At 43.6% G+C, this 26428-nt stretch overlaps 1 long non-coding RNA gene across 3 annotated transcripts in view; it reads right to left on the bottom strand.

The window, feature by feature from the left end:
* Window positions 1–26167, bottom strand: part of LOC104860888 — a 106085-nt gene extending 79918 nt beyond the window's left edge. For 2 of the 3 annotated variants that reach the window (XR_004516406.1, XR_779840.3), the window contains exons 1-2: window positions 25500–26167; window positions 4695–4875 (exon numbers count right to left, since the gene is read on the bottom strand). This is a non-coding gene — a long non-coding RNA (uncharacterized LOC104860888). Of the gene's footprint in view, window positions 1–4694; window positions 4876–5268; window positions 5834–25499 lie in introns of those variants that run through there. The other variant, XR_004516407.1, reaches the window with a different exon arrangement.
* Between the last annotated feature and the right edge of the window lie 261 nt (window positions 26168–26428).

Raw genomic sequence — 26428 nt, 5'->3', positions numbered from 1 at the left:
CATAGTTGAGGCTGGCCTTGAACTCACAGCATAGCCCAGGCTGGCCTCAACCTTGCAGAAATCCTTCTGCCTCAGCCTCCGGAGTGCTGGGAATACAGGTGTATGCCACCACTTCTGGCCTTACAAATTTATTTTAATATATTAGCTATAAGTTTTCTATGTATTTAGTATGCTTATATAAATTTGAATTTTTCAGCTGCACTGGAATTATTTCTGTGGATTACAATCACCATTGCAAAAGGTATGCAAAATCTATATTTGAGCAAATTTCCTACTAATGGGAGTGAGTGCTTCAGTGTTGAAATCAAGGATCCCCATTTTCTATAACTGTGTGACCATTAGATGACAATATCTACTTAATAATTGATAATGTAAGTAGTTTTTGTTAATGTCAATGTTTCTCATCTTTATATAGCATATTGTTGAACCATCTCATCTTTGATTAGCATTACTGTTCCTTTGTGTTATTTTGTTTTTATGTTTCTTGCACGTTCCCTTTGTAGTAATAGTCAGTTACTGGTTCCTAAGAGATGATGGATGATTCGGTATGTAAAGATATTTATCATGCATTGCCATTGGGAAATACTTTTTGTTTCCTATTTATTTTGTTGTTTTACTTTTAGTTATGTTTTGAAATGTTCTGTTTTATGAGAGAAAGACAGACAGACAGACAGACATCCAAGCTCGCCAACAGTCACAAGCCCATGTCGGGAGAAGATTATAAGGGTAATGGATCAAGAGGAACGAAGTCTAAGTGCATGGTAAAATCTGTAAAATTTGTCGATGTGCAAGAATACGCTCCATGATCATAGGATTTAATATCTTCGCAAAGGGCCCAGGGCATGGTTCTAGTATGTTGGTGAGATGACTTTTGTAAGATGGAAAAAGAGCACTAGGGAGGGAGGGAGGGAGGGAGGGAAGGCATGAAGGCAGGGAAGGGAAGGGAAGGAATGGGAAGGGACGGGGTGCGGGAGGGAGACTGGAAAAAGAAAAGACCCACATTGCACAATGTAGACACGCCAGAACTACCATTACAAGTGGAGAGAAGGACTGAAATGTTCATAAAAACGGGCATGCTAGCGTGAGCCAGCAGGGTTGCCGTAGGAGCCCACCAGCTGGTCATATTTATATCCCTGGGAAGACCTGGGGGCTCTCTATTTCTTCAAGGAGATAAGAAATGTGTTGGTGAGAAGAGGGCAGTATCAAAAGAAACTTGATGGTTGCTGTCTTTTATAGGAGATACTGTTTCAGAATTAGGCTCTGTAGAGGAAGGTAAGAAAATTCCAAACTAGCAAACACCAACATAAGAAACAAGTTAAGTGAGAGCTGGAAATTTAGCTCACTGGCAAGGACATACCTGGTGTATGTAAGGCCTTAGGTTCAAATCCCAGCAAAAGAGAAAAAAGGGGGGAGAGAGGAAGTGGGGAGGAGGGGAGGAAAGAGGGAAAGAAGGAAGGAGGGACTGAGGGAGGGAAGGAAGGAAGGAGGAAGGAAGGAAGACATGCCTGTCCCAACACTCAAGAGCCTGAGGCAAGGGGACTATGAGTTTGAGGCCAGCCTGGGCTACATAGCAAAAAGCCCAAAAAACAACAAACAGCAGCAACAAAAACCCCAGTAGCTACAATTACCATAAAGGGAATAAAGTTGGTGGCCATGGGTCCTGACATGCAAAGATCTAGATTGATAGTAATCTTAGGGGCAAATTAGAAGGACAGCCAACTAAGATACTACTTAACGTATGCAGTTATTCAGAAGACATTAAGAATGGGTAAGAATAACAGTGAGAATAGCTCTCCAGTGAAAAATCAAAATTCACACTCCGTTTCCAGATCTGAGCCAGGTCAGTTCTACAGCTCATTGACTGAAGGAGAGACGAAGTCTCCAAGAGGAAGAATACTGTAAAACAAACGCAAGAATATGTAATCATGATTTTCCCCATATTTTCCAAAGGAATCTGGGGCCATTAAACTGGACTAACCATGCAGGGAACAAGGGAATATCCAGATATCTCGAAGGCTACTAGATACATGGTCTGAGCTGAAGCTGACACTAACCAGAAACAAATAGTGCCACCATGACCCCTCTTCTGCAATAGGAACAGAGGAGGTCATGTAACTGAAGCCCTAGCCCCTGGTCTGTGCCCTGTTGGGCCTATGAATTCCAAGAATAGGACTTTCTTTCTACAGTGCCTTAGCTGTACAGTGACCTAATGTGCACAGATTTTCTGACAAACATAGGATCCTCAGTGATATTGCTTCACAACAAAAGATGTGTGTGTGTGTGTGTGTGTGTGTGTGTGTGTGTGTGTGCGTGTTGGCAGAGCTAGAAACTGAAGCCGGAGCCTCAAGCATACTAGGAAAGGGATCTGCTATCAGGCTACATCTGCAGCCTCTACAACAAGACTCTGAAAGCAAAGCAGGTATGGTGGTAGCCTGTAACCACATTATACATGGTCTCACTATGTACCCCAATAGAGTCATGAATAGAACAATAGCAGTACCAGCTTAGAGATTTAAATCCTATGTATACAACATACAGTATACCTTTAAATAATAGCCATTTATGGTATGATGTTGGCAACATCATGGGTTCACATGGGTCTGTGAACAAAGGATATCACCACTCTTACGGATTCACTTAGGGAATTTATGCTTTCTGATCCTGAACGTTTAGCCTCTGTAGTTCTAGAAGTCCTGATTACCACTGTTTGGAAATGCTTTGCTATAATTTAAATGTGATTTCGAGCCCCCAAAGTCATATGCTAATGCTATTAAGAGGGTAAAAATTTAATCCAACTGTACTATTTAGTTGCAAGGTCTTTGGGAAGTAACTAGGATTAGACAGTCACTAGGGTGGAGCTCCCATGACTGAGTTCTGGTACCTTAATTAGAAGGGATGAGACATACAGAGACACATACATGGCTCTCTGTCCTGCCAAGTAATGCTGTGTGCTGCCTCAAGACTCTGCCAGCAACAAACCCACCCCCAGATAAGGACCCTGGACCTTACCCTTCTAGAACCAGGGGCCAAAATAAACTTCAATGAATTGTAAAGTAGCCTGTTTCTAGCACTTTGCTATAATAATGAAAAGGCGACTGCAAGTTTCTACCAAGGGACATAGTAAGCATCCTGGACTACATTTAAAGCTCCAGCTGTCCCTGATCGCTCCGGGTGACCAGCAAACACAGAAAGGGACTGCCATGGTGGATAACATAAATATTCTCGATCATGACGATGAGTCAGGGTAGCCACCACACAGTGGAACAGGAAAGAATAGGTCTGGCACTCTGATACTCCTCTAAGAATCACATACACACCCATGACCTGATATAGCTACAAACAGACACATTCAGCAACCCCAATCTGATAGCAACATGGAATCCAGGAACTCACTCCTACTAGCAAGGCCACCCAGACCAGAAGCCATGCTGGCCAGAGGGGTGGGAAACCTAAGACAGTGGTGGAGAGGAAGGTGAGGGTCTGTCACGCCTGAAGAACAAGTGAGGGCTGTGCTTTGTCCCCACCCTCCTTCTCTTTATGTTTTACAGAACTCACCAACCAGACACCCTGGGGTAGCTGCACATGCATGGAGGAACTTAATGTGAGAAGGGGTGTACACGGATGTAAGTAGACTTCCGGGGTTGCTTTGGGCGCTCTACCTAGACAGCTATTCCTGGCCTTTGGTACTTATTCCACTTCTGGGCCAGCTGATCACAACTGGCCACTGCTCCCTTTTCTGGAGAACTGCCCTTAGCCGATGAGAAGCCATCTCTCTAAGGAAGTGATACTCCCACACACTAGGTGCAGAGCAGATGGCATTTGGGCATACAGCAGGCCAGTCTCTCACCAGGAGGTGGAGCGAGCACTACTGCAGACCTTTTGCTCAGCTTTCCTGTGGGATCAGACCAAAGCTCATCTGTAGGCAAAATGACACTCGTGTAGCATTCTTCTTGCTCTATACACCTCTCACCCAGCAAAGCCTGAGTAAGGAGCACAGGACAATGCAGTCACACAGGGCCAGGTGCTCAGAAGGGCCTGGGGCTGGGGGTTTAAGCTCTGCCCTTGCTTTTAAAATCAATCAATCAATCTATCTATCTATCTATCTATGTATCTATCTTTGTTCCTTTTTCTTTTCTTTCTTTCTTTTTTAAGACAGGATCTTGCTTTGTTGCCCAGGCTAAGACTTAAACTCCTAGGCTCAAGCGATCCTCCTCTCAAGGAAGATCAAGAGATCAGCCACTCGGTAGCTGGGATTACAGGTTAATGCCACAGCACCCTGTTACATCTTGTCATTTTTAATACTTTTATCTTTGAATTTGTTTTGTGACACAGAATGTAAATTAAGGTAAGATGATTGAAATGTACAGGGACTCAGAGCCTCAGCTCACTGGTAATGCCATTTGCCATGGCCTCCCACTTCCCCAGCCCCTTGATACTCCTCTCTGCAAAGCATCTCCCTCCCTGCCCTGTTCAGTGCCAGCTGCGTCCCTCCAGCCCTCATATGGGCCGGTGTGCAAGGACAGGGGCTAAGGAAGGGTTGGGCATGCACTCTCCTCGGGCAGGAGATGGTGGTGGCTGCCCCTGCCCCTGGCCAACAGCACGGGGGCACATCTGGCAGGCATCATGACAAGGACAAGCCTTTCCCTCACCCACAATCTAAGTGCCCAGATGACCTGGCCCAGGGGTTACTATACCTAAAGGTCGTCTTCAGGTGGAATTGAGTAGCTGGACCGTGGGAAGAGGAGATATCTGGACATCCTCAGTCAGGACACTCGGAATATGCTCAGCATAGCCTTGTGCCCAGGAAGGATCCTGCTTTCCAACTTTCTGGTGTCTCGCTTGTGTTCACCTCTTTTGGCTAGCTTGAGACACCTTCTGGGGACAAGACACAAAAATATAAACTGTGTGATTTTGGTAAATCCATATCCAAGTTAAACCTCGACATTTGCATTTAAAAGTGGTATGGCATGAGATAAAGATGAAAAATGAAGTTCATGCTATTAATTTAAATTGTTAATTTTCCTATATTTAGAATGACATTAAACAGCAAATAAATGCCATGGCAAGTTGAAAGAGAGACACCGTGGAAGCGAAAAAGACAGATTTTACATCTTGGTATCTTTAAAAGCACCTTTTTTTTTTTTTTTAAAGGATTCAGCTTTTTTTAAACTCATTACAAAAAAACATTTATTCCAAAAAAACGAAAGCCTGTGCCATCATCACACTCCACAGATTTCATTTTTATTGCTTGCATTTTCTTCTCCTCACCTGGGGCAGCAGTGGTAGCAGAGTCAGGACTTTCTGTAGGTGCCACTCCAGCTTCAGGAGCAGCCCATGGGCTCAGTGCAGAGAAGGCTCCTCACAGTGACATTGGGCAGGGGCTTTGCAAACTAGCTGGGCCAGAAAATATGTATAACAGCTGCTTTAGTGGGCCTGTGACCTGCTCTGTGACGGTAATGGCACTGTCCTATAGGAGGAGGACCGGCTTCATTTTTCTTTTTTCTTTTTGTTTTGGTTTGGTTTGGTTTGGTTTTGGGGACAGAACTCAGAACTGTGCACTTTTGATTGTTTGTTCATTTTTTGGTACCAGGGATCGAACTCAGGTCCTTGCGCTTACAAGGTAGGCGGCAGAACCACTGAGCTAAATCCCTGGTCCTGGCTTCATTTTTGTGAGCAAGGAGCCTCTTGGTTTCCTTTTTTCTCTGGAGCACACAAGTCATGTGGCTGCTCTTGTTCATTCTCTGTATCCTGACAGCATCAATAAATCATTGGAACACGAAACCCAGTCTCTGCTTCAGACTCTTCTTCTAGGGAGCACAAATCAGATCCAGGAAAGAAAATACTAGAACTCCTAAAGAAAAAAACATGGAAACAGCAAGAAACATGGCATCACATCCTGCCGACCAGGGAAGAATCCAACTCTCCTCATCTCTGGCACTTTCTCCTCCCAACTCACCCTAGCTCCTCTCTGAACTGGTTACCACGAGAGTTTCGGGGGCTGTTTTCTAGCACTTTTTTCTTTTCACTGTTCAAGCAGATATTATGTAGCAAACAATGCCAGCTATCATTTACTGAGCATGAACTATGCACCAGGCAAGTACTTGCCATGTGACATTTTCTGTTGCTTTAACTGAGCACCAAAGAGGGGATTATTTTTAAACAGAAGAGGTTTATTTTGTTCGTGGTTCTGGAGTTCAAGAACACAGTGCAGGTATCTGGTAAGGGCTTCATCTCAAGATGGAAAAACAGACATGCAAGTGAGTGTAGGGAGTAAAAAGAAAACACAAAGAGCTGGCTCACTTTATAAGAACCTGTCTTATGAGAAAAAAGCTTGAAGAACTAAGCTCCTCTTCAAGGCCCCAGCTCCTAATACCACCACAATAGCATTCAATTTTCAACAAGAGTTTCACAAGGGACAAACCATATTCAAATGATCATACCAGCTAGGTGTGGTGGCCCATGCCTGTAATCCTCCCAGAACTCACGAGGCTGAGGCGGGAGGATCGAGCCACACATTTGAGGCCAGCTAGTGCTACATACTGAATTCAAGACCAGCCTGAACTACATTGCAAGATCCTGACTCAAAACCAGACCAAAACAAAACAAAACACAGCATACCATGTCTGTGGCCAATCCATGGTTAACCCTAAGCATAAGGATTGCCATAGTACAAGGAGGACCCTCAGACTCAATGAGATGAAGTCACTGGCTCAAGGTCACTCATCTAGCAAATGGCATCTTAGGTAGACTCTAGGGCCCTTACTTTTAATCATTAGACTATCTGCTTCTACCCACCCTGTGTAGCACAAGAACTAGAGGAGTACACAAGTTCAGTCTCAACATTTTCAAATACTGCACTCAACCAGAACCTCCCACAATAGAAATTGAGCTCAAAGTCCATCCACATCTGCCCCATTCCCCAGTGTGATAGCACTTCTAGATGCGTGAGTTCAGCTTCTGCCAAGACAGTTCTACTGATGAGGTTCTTGCTCCCAGAATAGGGATTCCCACCTTTTCTTAATAGCAATTATTGAACCTCCATCATTCCCTCTGAAACCTCTTCTCTTTGTTGTATCTCTGCCCTCTAAGAGAACACCTAAGCAGACTAAACAGACTGCATGGTGAGGCCCTTCTGGAAAGGAAATTGCTTCTTTCACAGACCCAACACTTGAGGCACTCTGAACATTCCTGATGGGGTATGGCTTTTACATTCCCTCCCATCCTAGGTGGCTCTCTCACTCCAGCTTCAGAAAGTCACATTTATGACTCAGGACTCTCTTGGTTCCAAGAGTCAGTAATTGAAATCCAGGTGACTAAGGAAAATAAAAACTAGGACCTAGGTTAATTGACTCAAGCAACTGAAATCAAGGAGATCTCAAATGGTATTGGAAACATGGGTCTTTCATTTTGTTGGTTTTGTTTCTGTCGTGACTTTCTGAATTAAGTTCTCTCTAGAGGGATAAAGCAAAAAAAGGCAATTTATATCCCCCAATCTTAGCACGTTGAATGAGAAAAGGAGATCACTAAAAGCACCAAAATCTAGCTCATGTCACCACCCTTAATCCAATCATTGTGACCAGAGAAATGAAACATGCTGATTGCCAAGCCTGGTTGCAGGATTACCGGGACCTGAGAATGGACTATGAGAAAAGGTACTGTATTAGTCCATTTTTCACTACTACAACAAAATATTTGAGGTAAGCCACTTATAAAGAAAAGAGATTTATGCTGGTTCATGGTTATGGAGGTAAAAGGTGTAAGGGCCTCCAGTGGTGACAGCCTTCTTATTGGTAAAGTCCTGAGGCAATGCAATGGATCATCTAGCAAGAGATAAGGAACATGCGGCCAGGAATTTAGCTCAGTGGCACTGCACCTGACGGTCAAATGCAAGGTCCGAAGTTCAATCCCTGGGACCAAAAAAATTGACAAAGAAATAAGGAATGTGCATGTCTGTGTGTCTGGTCTCTCTCCCCCACCTTACAAAGCCATCAGGATCCAATCCTGGTGCTCCACTCTCAGGAGCTCAGTCTGATCCTAATCACTTCCCAAAGGCTGTGCCTCACAACACCATAGTCAGGTTAGGTTTCCATCTTTTTAATACCATTAATATATGGCTTCGATGACTAAACTCTTGCATGAGTTGGAGAGACAAACCATAACTATTCACAAAGGAAAATAACAAAGTTATTTTTCCAAGAAGTGAGATTGGACAGAGGGCGAGCAAAACCCATAGATGCCTTCCAAGCACCCAGAGCCAAAAAGTATTACACCATGTACTCTGACAAACCCGGTGATGGTGAGATCTTAGTGCTCTTTGTTCTTCCCAGAGGAGGCATTTTTGGAGGCTCTAGGGAGAACTGGGTATGGCTTAGATAAAATTTCAAATTTTTCTTTTATTCCTTTTCTCACTATTTCTTTACTCAAGCCACTAACACTGACCCAGATTCCTTTCCATTGGAACTGGAGGCAAAAGAAAGGCCACATGTATGTGTCACGTTATCGAAGTCCAGCAGACTAAAATAAGGTATGTTCTAGGAAAAGGAAACATCAAGTGACTCTCTTGGGATTTGAGGAATAGCGAGAAGGCCAGTAAATGAGCAAGGTGAAAGTAGTAAAACACAGAGTCAGAGAGCCATGCCCGCCCTACCTTATGGGACCTGATAGAAGAAGACCCCATTCCAGATAAAGTCATTAGTATCACCATAACACTTCCAATCAGACTAGGGCTCTTTTTGCTCAGTAAAGCGTAGCTCTGCTAGCAGTCTTGATGTACCAGACAACACCAGGTAATGCTGGATGCCAACAACTGACACATCCAACTACTGGTCACTGCTGTTGCTGGCCTTCATACTTCCAATGGCATCTTGTGTTGGACACCACAGTTTGATTCTACTGGGTTCTTGATTTATGCTGCTGGTCTCTGCTGGCTGCTGGTCTCTAGAGTGGTTTGGTATTAAGAGCTCTGAGAGTCTACTACGGAGGATAAAAATCCCAAGAAGATTTATAGGACTGTGGCAGCCTGCATCACCAGAGAAATACAGTGGATGCTTGACTTACAAACTCGATCAGTTCCCAAGGAAGGGTTGGTTACAAGTCAATACAGCTGAGATCTGGACATTTCCTGAGATACTTGTTATAGATGACAAGAGGCAGATGAATCTTCCATTAACCTAATTAACCCAAGTTGTTAGGTCAGTCTAGTTGTGACTTTAGGCTCCACTGTAAATCACAAGCAGGTTTCTAGGAAGATCAGTGAGTTTTCATTGTAACAGGACCTGTGTTGCATCAAGGGGAAGCGGATGGTGTTGACAAAGAAAGCCCTAACCCCTGACAAGTTCTTGGGAAGTGCTACTTGTGCAGCAGCTTGAAGGCCTGTTTCATTGAGGGTGAGTGCTGAAACCAGGGAACCTTCAAAAGGCTTGCTTTGAATGTGGGTATGCAAATTAGGGGCCCAGATCCCTCCCTTCCTGTTCTCAGCCAGTAGTTTCTCGGAAGTGGCTGGAGTTGGGAAGGGGCACATACTGCTGGGCTGCATTCATGTGGGAGTGGAAAATGGTAATTTCATAGTCAGGAAGGACACCATTAGATAGCCAGGCAGGATGATGAAGTAAACTGTCCCAGTCCCTTGAGGTGCAAGGGGGAGCAATGGGAAACATGGAGAGGCAGCCAGCCACTGGCTAAGCCACACCCTCCTAGAACTGGCAGGGGAAAAATGAGTCAGGTGCTTCTCATCTGTCTCAATAAGATTTAAAATAATCAAGAAGATGCAGCACCATACCCATAGTCCCAGCTAGGTAGGATTGCTTGACCCCAGAAGCTCACAGTTAGCCTGAACAACACAGCTAAACTCTGTCTCACAAAATAAAATAAACAAGCCAGACATGGCAGCACACACCTGTAATGTGGAAGTCTGAGGCAAAAGGATCTCAAGTTTGAGCCCAGCCTGGGCAACTTTGCAATTTAGTGAGGCCCTGTGTCAAAATAAAAAATAAAGAGCTGGGGATAGAACTTCAATGTGAGGAACTTGGGTTCAATTCCCACAACCACAAAATATAAAAATAAAATAAACAACTGATTTTTTTTCTCAGTCTTAAGTAAAGACTTTTTACAGAATTTAAGATATTTTTAGGGCCAGGGATTTAGCTCAGTGGGACAATGGCTGCCTTATAAATGCAACGTCCAGAGTTCAATCCCCAGTACTAGAAAAAAAAAGATTTATACTTATGCAACAATCTGAGGATAATTCATATTCTTACCTTGAAAATTCAGGTTTGTACAGTTATGCCTGTGGACCCTGTTGTGAAACTGGAGCAGCCCTGGAAACAGAACTCCTCTCTCCCTCAGGCAATCACTGGCTGAACTTTGACCCACAGCTGAGGCTCAAGTGGAAGGAACTGAAGAAAGAGTTTCTCTGCACTGTCAGATCTTGCCAAGTCTGTTGTTTTTCAAGCCAGAGAGGTTCAGTGAACCAGAGCTGCTGAAAACACCTGAAGCTAATTTAAAGGGAAGGGCTGATCCGGGCTGCCAGAAGGAAGGAAGAAGGGAGCCATGCAGATTTTCCTTTCTGCAATGCCAGTATTACAAAATGGGCATTCATGTCTACTTTCCTCCTCCTGTCATCTAGTTTTAGAGGCAAAAACCTAGTGGGAGTCAGACTGGAAAGTCAGTGCAGATGGAGGTGTTGGAGTCTATAGCTTTAGGCATAAATTTCTGGCTTTTTATCCAAAGCAGTGGGTTGCAACTCAGGGCAATATTGCCCCTCACCTCAGGGCCCATTTCTCAATGTGTGGAGATATTTTTAGTTATCACAACTTGAGGTGGAGGAGGGTTGAGCCGCTGACCTCTAAAGAGTAGAAGCTAGGAATGCTGCTAGCCATCCTACAAGATACAAGACAGCCCTTCACAGGTAGAGCCAGGACTTTAGGGTTTCAAGAGTCATGAGGAACCAGAGTGACCTATGGCTTTTGGATCCCAAAACTTCTATAAATAAGAAAGAAGTTGAAGAAAATTCTTAGTGGCAAGCATAGGTTATATTTCATGGAAAACAAAGATTAAATTCATGAACTGGAACCAAGAACACAGAAAGCAGAGCTGTAGAGAATTACTGAGTAGAACTGGCACCAGAAATATGTGCTTGACTGGATTTCAGGATTGCCACAATCAGTAACTGCTATATTCCACCTGTCTTGTGCTCTTTGTGTGGAAATGTTTACTGCACTTTTTTGAAGCCTAACCCATCATTGTCTGCTGGGTATTGAGAAGAGACAATTTCTGCTTGTCAACTTTCTTTTACTGTAACAAAATACCTAAGATAATTAATTTGGGTATCTTCCCAAAACAATTAAAAGAATCATACTACAGTGATACATGCTCACCCATATTTATAGTGGCACCATTTGTAATAGCTAAAACTTGGAAACAGTCCAACTGCCCATCAACTGGAGACTGGATAAAGATGTTTTTTTTAGAAAATGGAGTACTACTCAGCCATAAAGAACAAGAAACTAGAGATATTTATAGCCAAGTGGATGCACACTGAGGCCATACTCTTAAGTGAAATTAATAGGACACACATATGTAAATATCAAATAGTTTCTCTGGTGTGAAAAACTAAGAGTGTAAATAAGGATCAAAACAGGGAAGGGTGGAGGGAGTAAAGGGAGGGCTGGGGAATGAGGAAAGATAAGAACCAAGATAAGTCATGTAAAGGTACAAGGTCCCAATGATAAATGTAACTGTATTGTATACCTAAAATGTACCAATAAACTTAATAAAGACAAAAAAGAGAGAAAATTCATTTTCGCCTACAGTATTAGAGATTTCAGTCCATGATAGGTTGGCTTTGTTGGTATTGGGGCCTGTGGCAAGGCAATACATACATCATGGTGAGTGGGTGATAAAGGAAGCTGCTCACCTCCGATTGGCCAGCAGGCAAAGACAGAGACAGGAAGAGGTTGAAGTCCCATAATCACCTTCAAAGAATGCCCCCATGGCCTAACTTCCACCCACTAGGCCCTATCTCGTAAAGGAAACAAAGCTTTTGTAAATAAGAGAGGTAGAGGTGTCAGAGGGAAGGGGAATGAGAAAAAAGATGCAAGATATATCATGCATGGGTACAAATTCCCTATGATGAATGTTATCATTATGTATATCTAAAATGTACCAATAAAAAAATGATGGAATAAGTATGTTCAAAGTTAGGGGGAGGATTTTGAGAGGGATTAATACTCATGTGTCTTGTACTGTAATAAAATTTGAGAAAAGTAATGGAATAAGAACATTTTTCTGAGAAATAAATTTTCAAAGCAAAAATTATTGTAAATTTACTGTTAAAAAAGGTCTTTGCCTATGCCCATGTCTTCAAGAATTTACCTATTTTATCTTCCAGCAGAGGCAATGTTTCTATTTTAATATCTATGACTTTGATCCATTTTGATTTTATTTTAGTTCAGGATGAGAGATGTGGGTCTAGATTCATTCTGCATATAACTAATTTTCCCAGCACCATGTGTTAAGAAGGCTGTCTTTCCTCCAGCATAGTTTCCTGCCCCTTTGTCAAAGACTTGGTGGCTGAATATGCCTGTGTTTGTTTCTCCACCCTCTATTCTGTTCCACCATCCTGCCAGTCTGTTTTGTGCCATGCTGTTTTTATCATTGTAACTTTGTAATATAACTTTAAATCTGCGATTGTGATGCTCAGCCATTGGGCTGTGAGAAAGCCCAGGGTGCAGAGGGGACAAGTCAAGTGTTTGAATTCCACTAGACAAACCACTGAGATCCCAGCCTATATTTGTGCTACATGTGAGAGTGGGAAAGTTTTCTAGAACATTCCCACCTCTGTTAATATCCAACTATTACCACATCAGAGGCAGAGTGGAGCAGGACTAGCCCAGCCCAAGAACCATGAAAGATGGTAATTGGTTTTTCTTTTTAACTACTAAGCATCACAATGCTTTGCTACACAGTAGCAAATAGGTAATTAGTAAGCAAAAGAGATAAAAAGCAAATATTTTCAACAGTTACTTTATATACTCATATTGTTTGAATACATGACAATAAACACATATAACTTTAATACCTATAGTCACCAAAATAGATAATAAATTGAAAATATTAAAATGACAGAGGGCTTTGGAATCATAAAGAACTAAATTCTAACCCTGGTTGCAATCCCACTAGTTGTATGATATTAGGTAAGTTAGATTCTCTGCATCTAGTGTCTTTCTTTTTAAAGTAGAGCTATCTTGGGCTGGGTATTTAGCTCAGTGGTTTTGCCACCTGCCACAAGCACAAGGTCCTGAGTGCAGTCCCCAGTAACAAAAATAAACAAATAAATAAATAAAGTATAGCTATTTCAGAATACCTGTTCTGAGAATCAGAGAATATACATAAATCCCTCAGCTCAATGCCTGGAAAGTAAGTGCTTAATAAACAACGCTCTCAGCCAGGTGTGGTGATGCATCCCTGCAATCTTAACATTCTGAGAAACTAAAGATAGGGGATCACAAGTTCAAGCCCCACCTAGGAAACTTAGCAAATTCATCTCAAAATAAAAAATAAAATTTAAAAAGGGCTATGGAGTTAGCTCAGGGCTAAGGCCCTGAGTTCAATCTTGGTAACACACACACACTAAAAATAAACAACTCTCATTGTCAGTTGATCACTGACACTGTTTTGGTTTGGTTTGGTTTGGTTTTGGTTTTTGAGAGAGTCTCACTATGTAGTTGAGACTGACCTGGAACTCACTATTAGCCCAGGCTGGTGTCGAACTCACAGTGATCCTCCTGTCTCAGCCTCCCAAGTGCTGGGATTGCAGGTGTGTGCCACCATGCCCAGCGATCACTGATACTGTTTAAGCCAGTGTTCACTGGTGAGGCCTCAGACACCAAGTAGGAATTCTGAGTAAGAGAACTAAGAATTCTATCAACCAAGCTGGTATAGTCCCAGCCTGCCTTGTACACCATACTCTGTGGTTGGATTACTCTGGAAATAGAAATTCCAAGCAGAGCTTGGCCATTTGTTTGGTTCCAGAGAGAAATCACACTAGCTGACACTGGAAACTGTCTTGTCCTATTCAGAGCATCAACGAATATGAGGGTAACCAGGTAAAAAGCAAACAAGGTAAAGGGAATAGATACCTATACTGGGGAAAGATTAGCACTGTGCATAGGACTGAGCTCCTACATAGTGAAGGAAGAGCTAGTTTGATTTTCATCTCATCAATTTAACCATTCAAATGTTAATTAAAAATAAACTTCCTTGTGACCTCATGTTTGTGCTCAAGAACATCCAGAGCAAAAGGTGGTGAAGCTCCTGTCAAAATGAAACTATTATAGATAGGTAAGTTAATTAGATGTCTTGTAGGCAGTTAGACAGGGCTGGACTTCAAGGATCCAACATGGAGGACAATCAAGACATATTTACTGAAGGCCAGCACTGTGAAAGAAGAGAAACTACCACACCCCTGTGCTTCTCCTAGGATAAATAGATTAATATTTTAGGTAGGTAATAATCACCTAGGTGGGGTACCAAGATCTAACCACCCCTTCCAGGAAAGTTCCCTGACCAAAAATTCTTGTCACCCTTGCCTTGTGACTTACTTCTGACAGGCCCCCCAAGTTGAATCCCCTCCCAACCAGAAGGGAAACCCTTGCCCTCCAGACCTGCTACATCCGCAGGAGGACAGAGATAACAAAAGCCAGCAGCTGCCCTGCTCCTCCTACCACCTCCCTGTTTATCAGCCAGGTCCAGGCCCATCACCAATGGGATTCTAAAATTTTCCATCGTGTTAAGCAGTGCCCCCTTCCCTACCTAAACTCCCCTCCAACAACTATCCCCACCCTCCTCTCAGTGCCAATGGCCTTTTCACCCTTAGCCTATCTGCACACAGATGGGTGGACATTGCTTAAGCTTTGTCCGCCTCAGTGGTCTCAATCACCCTCCTATCTAACCTTACAACTTCCCCATTGGGTCCCCACCTAATCAATATTACTTAAGCAAATATACTTGTCATAATGTTATTGGTTGATCATAGAGTTGTCCACTTTGTGATTTCTCATGGGATCAGCATTACCTAAGTGACTGTACTTGCAATCTTACTAGTTGACTACAGTTTTGTCCCACCTTGAACCTGCCTCACCTTGTAGCTTTGTCCCATAAAACATCTTTGAAAAGCAGCATTGGTGGGTAACCCATTTTCTGGTCCCCCTTCTGTCTCTATTAGACAGAAGCTATCTTTTTCACAATAAATTTTTCCTAATCTTAACGTCTGTTGTTCCTAGAATTCATTCTTTCATTTTAGAGAACACAAACTCATGCTTTGGATATCTAGCAGGTTTGGGAGTTACATCTATTTCCCTAATGATCTAGCTAATGATGTTAATTCAGTCATGCTAGCATTGATTCACTCATTCAACTATCAGAATGCTTTCCCCTAGCTGTGTCTATGCCGCCAGTCCTGCCTAAGCTGTTATCTTTACCATAGCGGATTAAGCTTTCTAAAATGCAGTTCTAATCCTAACACTGCTCTGATTTGAAATCTTTGCTGAATTGCTGTTGTTCCTTGGACAAAGTCCAAACTCTTTAACATGGTTTACAAGGAACTTTATGATTAGGCCTACAAACCTCCAATGGTTTCAAAATGCTTTTAGAATGGAATCCAAACTCCACCAGTATCCTATTATGCCCTGCATGAGATTGATCCTACCAGATTTTCTGACTTGCCTCCCCTTTGCTCGCTGTATTTCCATCCCATTGGCAAGCTTCTTGTTGCTCAATATAACTCAGGGGTTTTGTACTTGCTCTTACCTCTGGTGGAAGTATTGTGGACAGCTAAATTAGAAATATTATAAGCAGTCAGACAAGGCTGGGCCCTCAAAGAAGCAAGTGCAGAAGAACACATTATAACTGTGGGTGGAGACTCATCCACTGAAGGCCAGACTGCAAAACAAAGATAAAGTGACTATACCTCCTTTCCCAGGAAAACCCATAATGACTGATATTCTTCATAGGCATGAATCACCTGGGTGGGGGACCAAGACCTTAACCCATCCCTTCCAGGAAAGGCCTTTGTTCTTTCCATACACACCTGCTACATGATTTGCTTCCCCAGTGAATCAATACTACATAAGCAAGGGCCAGGGATTTAGCTCAGCGGGTCCACCACCTGTCTTGAAAGCACAAGGTCCCGAGTTTAATCTCCAGTACCAAAAAAAGAAAAAGAAAAGAAAAAAAATTACATAAGCAACTATACTTCTCTACTTGTAATGTTATTGGTTGACCATAGTTTTGTCCCACCTTGTGCCTGTCTTGTGATTTCCTACCTTCCTCGTGATTTTACTCTAAAACTTTTTTGAGAGGTAGGGCTCATAGGCAACTTACTTTCCAGGCCCCTTTTGTCTCTGTTAGACAGAAGTTATCTATCCCTCAATAAATACTTTCTACTCTTAAGCCAAGTGCCTATGATCCCAGCACAGTGGAGTCTGAGGCAGTAGGACCACCATGAGTTTGAGGCCAGCCTGGGCTACATAGTAAGTTCAGGGCCAGCCTGAACTACAAAGGAAGATCCTGCCTCAAACAGAACAAAAGCAAACCAAAAATAAATGAATAAATACTTCCTACTCTTAACCTCCATTGTTTCTTGAATTCATTCTTCAATTTTACAGAACACAGTGTATTGGATATCTAGCAGAGTGGGAGTTAACCCTAACGTTAATCCTAACCCCTACATTATTTGGATTATTTGAAGGTCCTATATCATGCACCCTGTATCAGAATCACTCATCCTTGAGTTCTTCATACAGCTTTCTCTTCAGACCTCTCAAATGAACCTTCTCAAGAACAGCCTTTCCTTTTTTTTTTTTCCAGACAGGGTTTTGGTGTGTAGCTCAAGCTGCCCTTGAACTCACTATGTAGCTCAGGCCCGCCTCAGCCTCCTGAGTGCTGGGTTTACAGACAGGCATAAGCCATCATGCCCACCCAGCCTTGCCTAATGGGATTTCCCTCCCCCTTCTTACTCTCCCTCCCTCCCCTTTCCCTCTCCCCCTTTTCCTTCCTTTCCCTGATAGTAGAAATCCTATCTTCCCAAGTCACAGCAAACTTATACTCTCTCAAAATAGTGCCTGGCCTATGGTTGGTGCTTACAGTTATTACAGAGCACAGCAATCTCCATTCCACATACTTGGAATCCAAGACTCAGAGTTTAGAGGACTTGCTTAAATAATAGTCAGAACTAACTGATCCCAAAGCCCAGGCTCTAGAGCAGTGCTACTCAGAGCAGCCTATCACTGAGCCATTTTTACTGATCTAAGCTTAAGGCCAAACTATAAATCAATGTAGTGCTGCCTTCAGGGAAGTCTGGCTGTGAAGAAAATATCAACTAAACTAAAAACATGCTCAGGTGATGTTTCTCCTGCTCCATATTCTGTCTGGGGCCAGTAGCTGTTTTTGGCAATCAGCAAGCCCCAGATAACCACACACTGAAGAGCACTGCTTTAGCTTGGCCACCAAGTACTTTTAGTCCTTAGCCGATGATTTCATACAAAGCACTTGATTTATTTCTAGGTGCTTTCCTTTCCGCCATCAATGCGCTTCTGCATAGGAAATGTCAGATGATTGGTAGCAGAGATAAAAAGAATATTGAGGTCTTTTTTATTTTTAATCCTGCTTTTCAAAGACAGCAAGAGAACCTCTTTTTTGCATTATCCCCAGTTTTGGAATTTTCACAAGGCTGTAAGCTTCAGAAAGCTATTCTTGCTGGCTAGTTGGCTAAGCTTTTGATTTCTAAAGTAGAACCATGCAAACTATTCTTATTATAAACTCTGGCCTCACAGCCTAAGGCAGTGACAGGTTTAAAAATTCTGGGATGTCCTTATGTGCTCTTTTTTTTTTTTTTTTTTGGTACTGGAGATCAAACCCAGGCCCTTGTGCTTGCGAGGCAGGCATCGGGGACCACTGAGCCAAATCCCTGGTCCCCCTTACGTGCTCTTAATCCATTACATTGGTTCACCACTCTTCAATAGCCTGCATTCACCATCACTGTGGGCTTTCTACCAGCTTTCTCACATTTGGCCTCACCAAACCATCCTACCACGTGCACATCACACGCACACACACACACAAGCAAATACATCATGCCACAGTCCTCCGTGTTAGCAGCCAGCAGGAAAGCTCTGGTCATTGATCCATTCACTCACTCATGCATTCAGTGGAAGCTGTCTGTATGTATCAAGAATTGAGGGCACGGCAGGGCGTGGTGGCGCACGCCTGTAATCCAAGCACTCTGGAGGCTGAGGCAGGAGGATTGCTGTGAGTTTGAGACCAGCCTGGGCTACATAGTGAGTTCGAGGTCAGTCTCAACTACATAGTGAGACCCTGTCTGAAATGCCCCCACCAAAAAAGAGTTGAGGGCACAATAATGAATGATAAAGGGGACTTGCTCAACTGAGCCAGGAAGTCAAGCTAAATAATATCACAGAGAGTGCTAGGAACAAAAGTATGACAGTTGTGTGTTTTGTTTGTTTTGTGACAGGGTTTCATCCTGTACTCCAGGCTGGCCTAGAACTCACTACATAGCCTCGAATTCACAATGACCCTCCTGCTTCAGCGGCCCCCTCCACCCCAACGGCTATGTTTACAGGCATGCACACCACACCTAGCAAGAGATTTAAGAGAAGGTCAAGCAGGTCCTGTAATCCAGTCTGCTTGTGTGTGGTAGTGGGGTGCAGAAATGCTATTTAAATTGAAATCTCAACATCAGCATGAATGCTTTGCCTATCAGTCACCACCAAAGTCACCCTTTCCTTCTCACAGCATTTTAGAAACAAAAACCGTTGCATCTTCACACTGCCTCACAGGAACCGTCTCAGCCCCCACCGCACAGACGAGGAAACTGAGATATAGGCAAAATGACTACTCAAGATGGAGCAATGAATGGAGCCCTAATTATAATGCCTGATATAATGCCTAGTTCTTAACCCACTCATTTCTACTCTACCCTGCTCACAGCCTTCACAAAAACACTAGTAGGCGTCTCAGACCCAGGAAGAGCAACTGTAATTACAGCTGCCCCTGATTAAATATAATGTTAGAAGTACATTATGGTTCTCAGGCCGAACTCTCTTCACTACTACCCTCATAAAATACAGTGATTCATTCCTACCAGAGATGCTAAACTGCTTCTATCATCATTAATTATTGGCTACTGGAAGTTTCTACCAGGATGAGTGTTTCCAGGTTGCTTCTGAGAGACCTAGGGCCAAACCAATTCAATTTAATTATTTATGAGCCCTCTTTTGGGGTCAGACCCCATTCTATGCTCAAAGACATCAAGCAAAATAACTTACAACCCCAAACTTTAAAGAGCTCATCTGGGCGCTGGAGATTCAGCTCAGTGGTGCTGCCACCTGCCTCCTCAAGCACAAGGTCCAGAGTTCGATCCCTGGTATCGCAAGATAAAACAAACAAATAAAATAAAGAGTTTCCCCTGGTAGTGAAGGCAGCAAGCAAACAGAGATTACTGTTACTACTCAGTAAGTGGTAGAGAGAAACATGTACAGGGACTGACAGTAGCATAAAAGAGAGGACATTTTTGGCAAAAAAAAAAAAAGGGGGAGGGATTTCTTGGCTGGGTTTTTAGGTAGAAATAGGTGTTTAATGAGCACTCAAAAAAAGACTTCCAGTTAGGCATGGTGGCATACACCTGCTAGCCTGGCACTGGAGAGGATGAAGCAGGAGGATCGCCATGACTTTGAAACCGGTGCGAGCTACCCAGGTAATTCAAGGCCAGCTGGAGGGCATCAGGCCACAGCATGCCCTCAGTCTGCTATATGATTTTTGTCTTATTGGGGCACATAATGAAGGATAAGTGAAAAACAAGAGATGCAGCTAAAGATGAACACAGAAGTCAATCACAAGGGGTCTTATATCCTTGATTTCATCTTGAAGACCATAAAGCAGGGAGAGAGATGATCCTAAGCGCCGGCCATGGTAATCGTGTTTGCTCTGAAGAAAATGCTCTGTAGCATTTCCAAAGAGGACGGGTCAGATAAAGCCAGCCAAAAGGCAGGAAAGGGCCTTGGAGAGCCCAGACGAGAGATGTGGAGGTGGTGCTCAGGCAAGAGCAGTGAGGTTGGAAAGGAAAAGACAGATACGAGGATAACAGCAACGGGAAGGCTTTGGATGCACGTCATGGTGGTGGGGACGGGGGTGACCCCCAACTTTCCGTCTGGGAAGAGTGGGTGGGTTGGTTCCACCATTGCAGACAAGGTCTTTAGGAAACTGAAGAGGCAGCCAAGAGGATAATGCGGTTGGACTTGCTGAAACTAGTGTCAGAAGGCCGGAGCTGCCACTCCAAAGAGAGGCTCCTCCTTTTCCCAAAAGGAAACCCCCAGAAGGCTCATTCCTGAGCAGAGCAGAAATGTCTGTAACCCAAACTGGGGGCCTGTGAGATGCACAACATTAATTAAGCCAGCTTCTATGACAAAGCATGCATAGGATCAACAAGGCTAAGGAGAACCCTTGATTTCCTACTTATTCTCCACGCTTCTCTAAAATCTGTCCTTCCCCACTCCCATCTACCTCATAACTCATCTACAGAAACAGAGTTCAAATCTCTCCCAATTCTTTCACCTTACATTGTAAATTTTCTTTTCTTTTTTTTGTGTGTTTGTTTTTTGTTTTTTTTTTTTTGTTTGTTTTTTGAGACAGGGTCTCACTATGTAGTTGAGACTGACCTGGAACTCACTATGTAGCCCAGGCTGGTCTCCAACTCACAGGATGCTCCTGCCTCAGCCTCCCGAGTGCTGGGATTACAGGCGTGCACCACCACACCTGCCTAAAACAAAATCTTGCTAAATTGCTGAACTGCCCGGGCTGGGTTTGAACCCCTCCTGCCTCAGCCTCCCAGGATGCTGGTATTGTAGACAGCTAAATTAGAAATATTATAGACAGTCAGACAGCGCTGGGCCCTTGAAGTCAATGCAGGAGAAAAGAACACATCACAACTGTGGCTGGAGGCACATTTACTGAAGGACAGGCTTCGAGACAAGAAGAACTGAGTACAACAGGAAAAATCCTTGTTTGTTCCATGTGTGCTTGCTGCATGACTAGTTTCCCGCAATTGATCCTTTAACCCATATTACCTAAGCCATTATACTTGTAATCTTATTGGTTGACCATAGTGTGGCCCCACCTCACACCTACCTTGTGATTTTCCACTGGATCAATATTACCTAAGCAACTACTCTTGTAATCTTATAAATTGACTATAGTTTTGTTCCACCTCAGACCTGCCTCACCTGGTGGTTTTGCTCTAAAAAACTCCCTTGAAAAGCGGGATCTGTAGGCAATCCACTTTCCAAGCCATCTCTCTTAGACAGAGCTATCTTTCAATAAATTCTTCCTACTCTTAACCTCCATTGTTCCTAGAATCCATTCTTCGATTTTAGAGAACAGAAACTTGGTATGTCGGATGTCTAGCAGATTGGGTTTGTTTTCGTTTTTTCTTAGTACCAGGGCTCAAACTCAGGACCTTGTGCTTGTGAAGCAGGTAAGTGAGCTAAATCCCCAGGCAGGTTGGGAATTATAATATTTCCCTTATATTATTTGGAGATCCATATAGCATATGCCCTATATCACTGGGATTATACGCATGTGCCACCATGCCGGGGCTTGGCTCTGCGTTCTTTATCCTCACAGCATTTACACAATTTAAAACAATAGTATATATCTAGATACTTGTCTCTTATTTACATCTCCCCTGCAATGCAAGCTCCAGGAGGTTAGGGACTTTGTCCTGTTAGTGCTATTCCCCTAGGCCCCACAACAACGCCTGGGGCATTGTAGAAATTCAGTGTTTGTTCAAATTGAAAGTCTTGATCTGAACGCTTGTCCCAATATCTGCTGCCACCAACTGATTGAGGCCCATAGATGGCTCCTGGCATGCTCCCAAGTCCCCTCACTCAAGACTTGGATAGTGACTGAATGTGGGCCAGGAAGGTGAGGGTGAGTCTGAGACTGGTCTTTCCAGGACACGGCTCCTCTCCAATCCACACTCGCCACAAAGCAGCCTACACAGCTCTGTGTTAGAAAGTCATAGAGTGCGTCACAACCACGGGTGAAGACGTCTTCTGGTGGTCCCTAAGGTCCTATCTGAGTACATCTCTGACTTCACTTCCTATCTCACTGTGCCCCTTTTCCTCTACTCCCTTCCCTTTGCTTCTAGTTCTCAAATGAAACCTACCTCCAGGACTGGGCACAGGGTTCCCAATTAGTTTAGTTTTCCAGCTCAAAAGCCACCTCAGAAAAGGCTTCCCTGACCGTCCACTCTCAACTGGGGCCTGTCTTCTTCTCCAGCCCCAGGAACTCTAGCATATCAACCTGATTTCCTTCAGATCATGTATCACAGCCTAGAGTTTTCTTGTTTATTGATTCATTAAACTTGACTACGGCCCCCTCCCCCAGCACATACTTTAGTGCCTGGAACATAGTTACAGCTCAAGTACTATCAGTTGTGCTTTCACATTATAACAGTGATGATCATGATCACAAGGATTATGACCGATGGTGTTGACGTGATGCTCTGTCACAGTGAGATTTTGATTTGAGTCTGTGAATCCAAAGAACGGAGTGTATCTAGAGGCAAGATCCATTGTTTGAAGCTTTTTGATCCAGTGTTTTGAAGGCATATCCAGAGTCTTCATGGTCAACTTGTTAAGCACCATCCACTTGAGTCTCTCTAGATACGCCCTCAGCCAAAGCAAACTGGATGTGTCAATATTTTTTGTTTTGTTTCATTTTTTTAAAGACAGGATCTTGCTATGTAGTTCAGGTGGGCCTTGAACTCATTATGCAGCCCAGGTTGGCCTCAAACTCTGCAGTGATCCTCCCACCTCAGCCTCTTGAGTGCTGGGTTTACAGGTGTGCACCACCACGCCCTGCCCAGAGTAGGTTATTCACTCCAGTAATATCACAGATGTTAGTTTAAAATCTAATTTGTAAATTATCCATGTGTGTCCTGGGCGTGGTGGTGCAAGCCTATAATCCCACCACTCGAGAGACTGAGGCAGGAGGATCACTGTGAGTTCGAGACCAGCCTGGGCTACATAGTGAGTTCCAGGTCAGTCTCAACTACATAGTGAGACCCTGTCTCAGAAAACCAAAAACAAAACAAAGCAAAAAAATTATTCATGTGTATTCTCATCTTTGTGGCCACAGAAACTAGCAGCAGCCTGTATGGAAAACTTACCCAAATTCCTATGGTTTTTCATTTCTAGCTCTCTTTCTTCTCATACTATGGTCAGCCTATCACAAGGAATATGTACTACTTCTTTGATTTTTAAACTCATGCTATCCAAAGAAGCAAGGAACAACCAAAAGATGTATGTTGGTAGAGAATCAGATGTACACACCAGACTTAAACAATGGGTAAATAATACTAAATAGTGAGTATTCTTTGAAGCCATGTCAGATCTTGACTCGCAAAAAAGTTTGGAAAACATGATCATTTGAGAGTATTTATTGCTCAGTGTACGACGGAGTGATGAGAAAATGAAACAGTAATAGGTTAAGTCACCACTCAGGGTTCTGAGTTGCCAGACTACACACCTGTAAGCTTAGAAGGAGATTTTCTATCACAAATATAATCAAGAAATGTTGAACCTATGGTGAAAACAATAAAAAGAGGAACCACAAGGCACCTATTAGACCTGGGATCCAATCCCAAATACTGAGCAAATACTGTAATCTAAATACTTAACATTTCTTCCTTACCAGCATAGAACATCAGAAATAATAAACATAACCATCGCTAACATATAATACCTATGAGAGGCGGTATGCTGAACATTTTATTTGCATTCTCTTATTTAATTTCCCATATAAATCCTGTAAAATGGAAATGTAGAATTATTCCCAAAAAGAATCAGGGATTAATCTGTCTGTAATTATTACCTATATCCCCCACCCTTATCTATTGATAGATTGATGTTTTGAAACAAGGTCTCACTATGTAGTTTAGGCTGGCCTTGAACTCATGATGTAGCACAGGCTGGCTTCAAACTTGCGGCAATCCTCCTACCTCAGGTAGCTGAGTGCTAGGACTAAAGGTGTGTGTCACCACATGCAGGCTCAGTCTCTTCTTTCTTATTAAATTTTATTTTATTTCCATCCCCCTCCCAAGCCCCCTCTCCAGTCTCTTTTAGACCGGATTTCACCATACTGTGTAAATTGGCCTCAAATTCACAATCTTCCCGCCTCAGTCTCCCAAATAGGTGGGACTGCAGGTGTGTACCACCATGCCTGGCAAGTTCAAGTTTTGCTTTTTGTTTCATTTTGTTTTTTTGAGCCAGAGTCTTGCTATGTAGTCCAGGCTGGCCTCAACCTCTTAGAGATCCTCCTGCCTCAGCCTCCCATGTGCTGGGATTACAGACATGTGCCACCACGCCTGGCAGTTTTGTTTTAAATTCAAATTCTTAATCATCCATATTTCAAAGACTAGCAATGGGCTGAGGGATTTAGTTCAGCAGCACAGAGTCTGCCTGGAGATCTCGAGGTCCTGAATTCAATAACCAGTATCAAAAAAACAAAACAAAGAAACAAAAAAAACTGTAAGGATTAAATCTAAATGTAAAAAGTAAACTGGGGCCAGGCGTGGTGGTGCACACCTATAATCCCAGCACTCGGGAGGATGAGGGAGGATCGCTGTGAGTTCGAGAGCAGCCTGGGCTACATAGTGAGTTCCAGGTCAGTCTCAACTACATAGTGAGACCCTGTCTCAAAGAGACACCTGAAAAAAAAAAAAAAAAAAAAAAAAAAAAAGTAAATTGGGAGTAGTACCAGCATGCTAGGAGGCTGAGGCAGGAGGATCCCAAATTCAAGATCAACTTGGGCAATTTAACAATTTAGCAAGATCCTATGTCAAATAAGAAATAAAAAGGGTTTGGGATGTAGCTCAGCGCAAAGGCCCTGGCTTCAATCCCCTGTACCAGAAAAAAAAAAAAAAAATTAAAGTGGCATAGTTTGTGTCTCTTCTGTTTCTTTTTCACAACCCCTGTTATATCATCTATTTCTTAGGCTATTTTGTGTTGCTTTGATTAAACACCTGAGGCTGGGTAAATTATAAGTAAAATGAGATGTATTTAGTCAACAGCTCTGAAGGGAAGTTCTGCTTCATAAAGCGGATGGCGTCACAGGATGGAAGCCCATGGGAGGCTGAAAAGTAGGTAACTGACAAAGAGGCCAAACAAAACACCAGGGGTAATCTTGCTTTATAACAACTGGCTCTCAGGTAAGGAATCCCGTCCTACCAGAGACCTGACTCCTCCCAGATCTAATCTAGTCCCCGGAGAAAGTCATCAATACACTCATGACAGCAGCGCCTCCATGACCCAAACACCTCCACAGGCCCCACCTTCTGACACAGTGCACTGAGAAATTAAGCCTCAACGTGAGTTTGGGCTGGGACGCACCAGTGAGGCTCTTTGGCAAAAGGGCTCCGTTACCTGGAGTGCTCAGTCTTCCATTTCCGGTCACATCATGTTATCAGTCACTGAATTCCTGGCCCTTTAACTGAGAGACAAAATTCGAGGGAGGCCAGAAGACACCGCCCCACGGTGCCATCTTTTCTCTTTGCAGGGGGTAGATCTCAGACTTTCTGAGACATAGGAAAGGGGTGTCCTGGTCTTGTTGTGGGAACTGCAGTACCTAATTTCCTTCTCCGGGTATCAGTTTTCTCTGTATTGGTGAGCTAGGCTGAAGACCCCCTGAAGCGAACACTGAACAATGGCAAGAACCATGTGCTCTGCAAATGTAGCCTCCCGCCTCCAGCGCCTTCAACAGGAATGGCACTAACAGAACTGATTGTACGCGGTTGACAAAGCTACTGAGTTAAACACTTCACGAAAAGCGCTTAGGACAGTGCCTTGGACAAGGTAAACATGCAGTAAGCGTTGGCACTGTTGTCTCAACATTCAGGTATCTCTATTACACAAGAGAATTCCTCCGTTAAATGTCTTCAACTCACAAAATGCAGTCAGAAACCTTGAATTTAGTGCTTTCCATGAGACAAGGACCAGCTTTTTCTGCCTCAATCCTACCGCTCGCTGGAGAACCACGACGAGCTCTGCTGAGGTCCCTCCCCCACCTCTCTCCACGGCGGCTGGCTAGGCGGCCAGAGGCCAGGACTTCCCGGCCCGCCCACCCCAGTCCCCATTGGCGGCCTCCTCGCTGGCGTGACTAAGGCCCTGCCCTCTTCTCGCTGGGACCACTCTGAGGCGATCTCCGGGAGCGGCGGGGGCCTGGGAGGCGAGGCTGCGATGTATCCTGGGTTTTGTAGTCCGTCTGCAAAGCTGCAGCCGGGGAGCTGGCCCTGAGGACGTGGAGAACTACAATTTCCAGCAGCCGCGCGGCGAGCGGGGGGGAGTGTGGGGGA

This window comes from Fukomys damarensis, unplaced genomic scaffold (assembly GCF_012274545.1).
Source record: "Fukomys damarensis isolate Sample0158 unplaced genomic scaffold, DMR_v1.0_HiC HiC_scaffold_9, whole genome shotgun sequence".
NCBI lineage: Eukaryota > Metazoa > Chordata > Mammalia > Rodentia > Bathyergidae > Fukomys > Fukomys damarensis.
Note: the sequence above shows the minus strand (reverse complement) of the source record. Positions and strands in the feature narration are given on the sequence as shown.